Consider the following 9,560-nt stretch of genomic DNA (forward strand, 5'->3'; position numbering starts at 1 on the left):
CTTTCCCTCTCCTCCTCTTCCACACTGTAAACCTCTTTTCTTCCTCTCTCGCTTACTCTACATCAAAAAAACTTCTTAAATCTTTACAAATAATAATATCAAAAATCTCTTTTTGCTGGATTTAAAACATATCTTTAAATCTATACAGTTTGTGAAGAAACCCTACTTTGTCTGTTTCCCAACTATTTACACCAAATGGAAATTTAAAGTTGTCCTCCATTTAGTTAGAAATGATACTTGTTTTCAACAGGAATATATACAACGGGTCACATCATGAAAGTATGAAAGATTCAGATTTGACGTTTGCTTTTCCAAGTAGGTATCAAATCAGTGTGGATGTAAGAATTGTTGATCTATAAAAAGAATGATTTTGTAAATGTTTCAGAATGGATAAGTAGATTCTAGGAATCAGAGTTTAAAATAACATGGGATTGTACTAGTTTGCCAGAAAAAATGGACATGAACAAAATATGTTCATTTATGGAAACCTCCTGTTTTTTATTCTAACAGTAGAAGAGCAAAACAAGGAAGAAAAAAGATTGTTCCCACTTGTGTCAATAGGTCACAGGGAAAATGTGCAGCAGAAGGATGAAAGCCCTCTAGGAGGATGAATGGAAAGCCCAGGCCCGGAAACCACTCAGAGAGTCACAATCTAGTGCTTCTACCACCAAAATAATGTCTCAAAGTAATTTATTTTGCTTTATTTATGCAAAAAAGGAAAAATGCAACACTTAAAGATTTCATAAATATCTCCAAATTGAAGCATTATATAAAACAAAACTTGTTAAAACGTAGATTTACCAGCCTCATTTAAATGCAAATCTCAATATTCTACTTCATCTGGGAATTCACTGAGAACTTCAGGGATTTTAAAATTTTTTTAAAGAAAAATGACAGGTAAGTGCTATTTAGAATAACAAAAAGGACATGGACTCGATAATCTTATCATTTGCCTATAAAATATAGCCTCAACTGGATGCTATAACATTATCCCTCTTGCAATGATTATCTTGATACATCTTTCTATTTTCAAAGAATAGGAATTCTGGAACCAAACATAAAACAATGTGAAACCACTAATTGTTTTGATATTTTCCATTATTTTTTAAGGAGAAGAGAATAGCACAAAATACCTCAAAATTAGATTTCTGATTCAACTTCTCAGGACCTTCATCACTTAAAATATTTGTGACACAAATTTGTAGAAAATAAAAAATAAACCATAGCATCTTTCAGGAGATGTGTTGTGATAACATATACTCAGATAAGCAGTTGAAGTTAGTCCTCCATACTGGGTGCTTACTGAATTTTCCTCTGGTCATTAGGTATCTAAGCAAGAATGTAAGAGTTGACCAACATGGAGTACCAAGTCTCATCTTCAATGTTGTTTCATGTGATCAATGAAAATTCTTTGTTCTATGCTGGAAAATTATATCTTACGAATCCACAAGTGTCTGTATATATCAAGATTAGATCAATAGAATGGCAGTATAATAAAACACAGAATTCCAGAAAATGTCAAATCTTAGAAGCACTTAAAATGCCAGATTTATAGCTGGATCCAAGTTTGGAGAAGGGAGATGATAGAACATTTCAAGGCACAGAAAAGACCAATGATACTGGAAAATTTGTGTACTATGTACTGTGTGTGTTAGGGTATATATTTGTTTGGTTATAGTATTTTATAAAAAAAAATTGTGGCAGCAAAGTATAAGATGAGCGTAGATATATTCCAGAGAGAAGATAACTGCACTTTCTTTGAGAATACCAAAAATAGCAAAACAGTAATACCCACCAATGTCCACATTTTTTCCTTAAAATCATTAACTATGCTACCTTCTATATCAAATAATAAATTTGTGGGCATAAATAACATGAGATATTACCCTAAATTATCCAGAGGATACCAACTTAAAAGCAAACATTTTCATAAAACAGACTGACAAGAATTAGAGTCAGAGAAGGAGCTATGATGACATAGAGAGATTTGAACACATTATGTCGGTGACTTCAAAGATGAAGAAGCTATAAGCAGAACAATCCATGTTGCCTATAAAGTCGCCTTGAAAGTGTGGAGATTGCATATGGGAGCTGGTTCTAATCCCAGCATCCCCACTTCCCACCCAGTTCCCTGCTTGTGGCCTCAGAAAACAGTCTAGGATGGTCCAAAGCCTTGGGATCCTGCACCTGCGTGGGAGACCTGGAGGAAGTTCCTGGCTGCTGGCTCCTGACTTTAGATAGGTGTAGCTCCAGCCATGGCAGTCACTTGGGGAGTGAATCATCGGATTGAAGGTCTTCCTCTCTGCCTCTACTCTTCTCTGTGTATCTGACTTTGCAATAAAAATAAATAATTTTTTTTGAAAAAGCATGTTGCATATTAAATAACAGTGAATTCTCTAGGTTTCAATTCATGGGTCTGGATGATATTGATGCAATTTTCCTGTTTCTCAGCTTCTTCATTACTAGAATGGCAATAATGATGTCAATTAATTCTTGGGAATTAAGCAAGATTCAATTAATTTATATAACATAAATAATGAGCCTGAAGTTAATAAATTCCTGTGTAAGTGTTATCAATTATTATAAAAGTTAGTGCAACAAGGTTATCTGACAGCTAGTTGATGCCCCCTATGTAGCCACCACCTGCTCAGCTGATGAATTAATGCTGCCTTGGTACATTGGCAGGGGAATTTTCTTTGTACAGTGTCAACAAATACATCATCTTCTACTTTACATTTTTTCAATTTTTCTGCAGTGGTTTGTTGCCTATTTCTTACCACAAAGCAAGACACAGTCACTTAAAATCATTCTGTGCTAGGAGTATCGGCATACTTCAGTTGTACAAAATTTCAGCATTAATCCAGTAGAACAATAGTGTGATAAATGGAAGAATGGAACCAAATATGAATGCAGAGTTACAGACAATGTCAAATAGCAGCAGCATTAAAACCATCAGATTCTGTTACTATGAAAACAGATGTCAGAGAACATGGCAAGGCATGGGAAAGGCTGATTGTTCTGGGAAGTCTAGGTTTAGCTGAATCGTGTTCTGAAACTATGAAATTTCAGGGATGGTGTTTTGGTTCAACAAGCTAATTCTCTGCTGTGTAGTACCACCACTCAATAAAGGCACTGACTCACGTCTTGGCTGCCCCACTTGCAATACAACTCTCTACTTAAGGCCTGGGTAAGCAGTGGAGGCTGGCCCAAGCCCTTGGGATGCTGCACCATGTGAGAGACCTAAAAGAAATTCCTAGTTGTACGTTTCAGATAAGCTCAGCTCTCTCCAAAGGGGTCATTTGAAGAGTGAACCAGCAGCTGGAAGATTTCTCTTTCTGTGTAAAATCTGCATTTCAAGTAAAAGTAAGTAACTCTTTAAAAAGAAATTATTGAATTCTCCAATCCACTTTTATTTCAGAAATGTCTGCAGCTAGACAACCCTGTTTTTCCAATAATGAACTCGTTGTCTCTATATTTGTCCTCCACATAATCTTTAATTTATTTATTTTTTTTTGGAAAGGCAGATATGCAGAGAGAAGGAGATACAGAAAGAAAGATCTTCAGTCCACTGTTTCACTCCCCAGGTGGCTACAGCTGTAGAGCTCAGCTGATTCAATCTGAACTCAAGAGCCAGGAGCTTCTTCCAGATCACACATAAGCCTTCAAGATCCCAAGGCTTTGTGCTGTCCCCTACTGCTTTCCCAGGACACAGGCAGATTTTGCTCAAATGTTACCAACTTTACAAATAGTGGGAGACCTTTCCTTATTTCAGGGTGTTTGCTAAGCGTGTGTTGATTGCAGTTTTGTAGCTTAGTAAATATGCAAGGACTTGTTACGAACGAAGACTATTTTACTTTTCCTAACAAAATTTGACTTTATTTTGGGGCTATCCCTTTATCAGTGTTGCAGAAAACTGTCTTAAGTCAATTCAGGACTCCTGTTTAAGCTGTAGGAAATTGAATGATTCCTAGTGTTTAGGAATAGGGACACACAGCTTTGACTCTTCATTCACTCTTGGTTCTGCATGATCCTTAACTTATCAGACTTCTGTGCCAATGCTGGTATTTCTACTCTGAGCATCTTAAGTGAGCCATTTGCTGCTAACATGATGTTTCCATGACATGTTGAGGCCAGAAGAATTGTTACAATTATGTCTAAAACTTCTGGTCTTAAACATCAATTGCATACCAATCTTATCAGACACATGAAGCATACAATCTCCTTCTCTTTCAATTAACTACCTTCTCCAACCTTTCTGTTCTTATAAAGTCTTTTCCAGATTTCTTCTCTCTCTCAATAGGAGGGTTGGTGGGAAGCACCATATATTTTTTTTTATACCTCAAACTCTCTTTGTGACAGAAAGTTTTTAAATATTTAAAGACCAAGGCCACAGTGGCATGTACATTTTTTTAAAGTTTGTGTTGTTGTTATGGCTCTTGTAGTCACAGTTTTTCTGTTTTAATACTTTTCTCCTTGAAATAGTAGCAAAGCCTCTTTGTTCAAGTGGGGAAGAGGGGAAAGATTAAATTCAGTTGAAAAGGAAAAGAAAACAAAGTTTATAACTTCGCTGCACTTTCCTGCCCAACGCTACCACTGTGACTGGCAAGGAAACTGGTGGCAGAGTATAAAACCACTGGTTTTCTACCAAGGCTGTTATAAGCCAGATTGTATAACGGAATAACAATTTTGAATATCACATCTATTCCATTGTCTCATCAGCTTTTCCTCTCCTCATTTCAATACATCCACTTTCCTAAATTCAATAAATTTGCCTCCAGAAAAGGTTTCCTTAGCAGTTTTTTTTTAGTCGTTCAACTTAAACATTTAATAGGACTGAATTCAGGACAGTTGATGCTGATGAATAATTCAGTACAAAAGTTACAGTCATATCCAGCGTGGGGCAAGGAAAAGGACATGTTCAAAGGCAGATTTGAATTCTAAAGAGGAAAAAACAAAAATGCAAAGCCCGTTTCTTCTGTCTGTGGGCCTTTAAGGGTTAGACTGACAAGCTAGCCAAGAAAGCAGACATACATACCTAAGACTATATCGACTGCAAATTCTGTTGTCTGCTTGCAGGCAATCAGAAGACATAATTGCTAGTAATTCTCTGTTTGACTAACTTGTTATCCAGTTGTACCAGGGGTCGCTGTGGGTTCAGTTACTCATTATAATTTGCAAGAATAATTTTGTGGGTCTTTTCTAACTGCCAAGTATCAGCTGCCAGGATTGATTTACATGGATACAGAGGATAATAAAATTTTTCAAATTATTACCATATGACTCCATAAACATTCTTTTGTGTACTATCTACACTACACTAATCAGATGTCTTAAATACTTACATATCAGATCATTCTATATTTTTAACCGCAAGGAGAGTATCAGCCTGAAAATTAGCAAATTTTAGAAAAAAAATCATGTGCTTAAAGATGTAATTGTAAGTAAGATCCAAGTTTAGGAAAAAAATCAATTTTCCAAGGAAAAGAGCTACATGTCATCAATATTTGGTAATGTATATATTTGTAATCCTTTATTACAGTTATTTATAAAATGAATAGTGCTATACTTAATATGTGACATTGAAACACTTAAATATTAGAGTCTTTTGAATTGTCATTCCTAAATTTAGAGGCCAAGGGCAACTTCTTGGCCAATGTATAATAAAGCCAAGAACAAAACCTTGAAATGGAACCAACCATTAGAGTTTAAATGTCCTTGTTTTTCCAGCTGCACAGTCTAGAAGAGCCTACGGATATCTTGTAGTTTGTATTTTAAACATTTTACTAAATGGAAAAAGAATGATTTTTCATGACAGAAAAGTACCTTTGCTAAATCTAATGTAAATGAAACCAGAAGGTGCACTTGGAGTTTAGCTGAAGGGGAAATTTTATTTATTTACAAAATGCTTTTTTATCCTCATCTGATTTTTACTTGAATGGCCTCCAATTCCATTTGCTTCTTCCGTCTGTGTTTCATGATTCCTTTCCTTTAATCCATTGTTCATATACTGTGTATAGTGAGATGATTTTAAATGTAAAATTGACTCCAGTGGTCTTGTAAATAAAGACTCCATTCGCTTAGTGCACCATAGTTCACCAAAAGATATTTATTCAAAGTAAAGGAATCTGTTCTAGCTTTTCACTTAGCTTCTTCACTGAGTGAAAGAATTGCTTGCTCTCCTTGCTGCCATGTATAGAGGAATTAAAATGACTTTGCAAACAAATTTGCGAACATGTTCAATTCCGTTCAGAGAGCTCCTTATCTGAAATGAAAGCAAGTTAACCTAATATCCTGCATTGTCAGACACTGGCCAGACATTCGCCAAACCCTGTGGTACAGTTATCAAAATGCATGTAAATGGCCAGGACCCTTACACGTTGCTGACAAAACGTTAGAAGCACTCATAAAGGAACAAATACTGGATTTAAATTCTCATAAGAGTAGAGGCTATCACTTTCAGACAAGTGTTTTCTGGATCTGTGTTTCGTCTCATTAGATAGCTATAATGGATTACAAACTTGCTCATACTCTTTGTTTCAAAAGGATATTCAAAGAAAAAAAACCTGCACTGATATATTCTAAATGATACATGTATATACTTACATATTTCTACACACATTCACAAAAAGTAGCATTTAGTTACTGTGTGATTCAATCTTGTGTCCACTAGATGGATCTCATTTTCACATTTTTCAGACTAAAGCACCTGCTTTTCTGTATTCTTCAGCACTTTCTAGTTGATCCCTCAGAATTACCTATAGGAGTAAGCTACAAAATCTAGGCAATACTTGAAAAAAGTGCCAACGTCATGAATGACCAAAAATAGAAACAAGAATAAAAGAAAAAAAACAATGAACCATTAGAACCATTATTACCACTGCTACTCATTCGAAGAGCCAAAAGGGAAACCAACAAATGAAATGTGGGAGCAAGAATCGAATACTAGCTGAGATAAAGTAAAGGGCAAATTGGAGTGGAGAGGGTGTGTGTGTGGAATAATTAGAAACACAAAGACACTGATCAGTGGAAATCTATAGTTAAACCAATGAACACTAGAAAATGTTTAGAATATTATTTTATATCCCTTAGACGGTATTTCTATTACCTGGAGTTGTTCCAGTAAAACAAAACAAACCAAAACCAAGAACTTATGGCTTGGTTTACCAAAGCAAAAGCAATTAATGGAAGAAATTGAAATAGCACGGAATATGGATCACAAACTGTTTCTACATCATAATGTTATGATTTTGAATTGTATTTGTTACTAAGCATTGCTCAAACACAAAGGGAATATATCTAAATTGCTTTTCATTCAGAAAACACGTATGGACAGTTTATGTTTTTATTAGTAAGTGACTTAACCAACCCACAATTATTCTGTCACAACATTTTCTGCTTATATTTTTGAGCTTACCTGATGTTTTGTACTTTTTAGTTATTGATTTTATGTACATACCTAGACAATTTCAAGGTTTTGTCTTACTCATCGAGTTGCTTTTTGCAAAATCAAAAAAGGTCACCCCTACACACCCAGGTATAGGTTTATCGTTTTGTAGCTATTACCTGGAATATAATATTGATCATGAACAAATTTAATATGAGAATTCATAGTTTTACTCAGCATAGGAAAGTTCCATTCTGCAAAATACTATGAGTGTCTATGCTCCCTTTGTGCTTTTTATTTATTTGTTTGCTTATTTGCAAGCCAGAGTTACACAGAAAGAAAAACACACACACACAAACGCGCTTGGGCGCGTGCACGCACGCGCACACACACACACAAAGAGCAAGAACAAGAGATATCTTCCATTTGCTAGATCACTTCATAAATGGCTGCATTGGCCAGGGCTCGGCCAGGCTGAAGTAAGGAGCCAGGAGCTTTATCTAGGTTTTCATGTGGGTGCAGTGGTTCAAATACTTGGGACGTCTCACAATTCTTAACCAGGCCATTAACAAGGAGCTGGATAGGAAGCAGAGGAACCAGGACTTGAACTGGTACCCATATGACATGCTGACCTATCAGGTGGCAACTTTATCCATTGTACCAAAACATAGTCATTATATATATACATATATATATATATATATATATACACACACACACATTATATATATAATGTATATATATACATTAGATATATATACACACACATAATGTACTTATTTATGTGGAAAAAAATTTTAAATTGATTAGAAATTTTATGATAAAATTATTAGACTCTGGGGTTTCTCATCCCTCTCCCCTCCCCACTGATTTCCCCGCTAGTTTTACAATGAATGTCCTTCATGAACAGCCCTAAGTCCATCATGCTGTTATTGAAGTGTTTCCCGACAATGTAGGCACGGACAAAGTCGGAGAGCCTACTGTCTTCAACTTCTGTACTACTGTTGGGACATCTTCAACCATTTCACTGGGATTTCATCTTTGCTCTATATTCATAAAGACATACTGTGCTCTGTCTCCACATCTGAACATATCAGTCTCCACTACAATTCCGTTATGCATTCCTTTAAATAAAGCCATTTAATACGAACCACAACAGGGAGAAAAGTAGTAAACCTTTCTCTCTCTTTTTTTTAAGATTTTATGTATTTTCTTTTTTTTTTTTTAAAGATTTTATTATTATTATTGGAAAGCCGGATACACAGAGAGGAGGAGAGACAGAGAGGAAGATCTTCCATCCGATGTCTCACTCCCCAAGTGAGCCGCAACGTCCGGTACGTGCCAGTTCTGATGCTGGGAATCTGGAACCTCTTCTGGGTCTCCCATGTGGGTGTAGGATCCCAAAGCCTTGGGCCGTCCTCGACTGCTTTCCCAGGCCACAAGCAGGGAGCTGGATGGGAAGTGGAGCTGCCGGGATTAGAACCGGCACCCATATGGGATCCCGGGGCTTTCAAGGCGAGGACTTTAGCCGTTAGGCCACACCGCCAGGCCCGATTTTATGTATTTTCATTGGGAAGTCAAACATACAGAGAGGAGGAGAGATGGAGATTGATGAGATTTTCCATCAGTTGATTCACTCCCTAAGCAGTCCAACAGCTGGAACTGAGTCAAACCGAAGCCAGGAGCCAGGAACCTCTCTCTGGTTCTCCCATGCAAGTGCAACCTACTAATGCAACCTGAGTTGTATTTTACCATGTTTTCTTAATCTTCAACAGTAATTTCTAAAAATAATTGAAATTTGTAACTTTAAGTGAGCAATATAATGGGGTAGAAATAAACATGTCAAAGTAGATCTCAATAAACCACAAGATTATCAAAGGTTAACAAAGGAGATAGAGGTCCTCAAACAATATGTTCCTGAGAAGCAACTCAAATTTAAAAAGATTTAAGAAGGTTTTGCACAGCAGCTTAGATGCCTTCATGTCATATCATACTGCCTGCTGAAGGTCCTGGTGTGGTTTCTTATTGAGTGTCCTGCTAATGTGCACCCTGAAAACCAGCATGTGATGGTTTATACACTTGTATCCCTGCTACTCATCTGGGAGATCAGAATTAAGTTCCAAGCTACTGGCTTCAGTCTGGTCAACTGTGGGATGTTGTGGACACTTTGGGAATA

Source organism: Ochotona princeps, chromosome 3 (assembly GCF_030435755.1).
Source record: "Ochotona princeps isolate mOchPri1 chromosome 3, mOchPri1.hap1, whole genome shotgun sequence".
NCBI classification, from domain to species: domain Eukaryota; kingdom Metazoa; phylum Chordata; class Mammalia; order Lagomorpha; family Ochotonidae; genus Ochotona; species Ochotona princeps.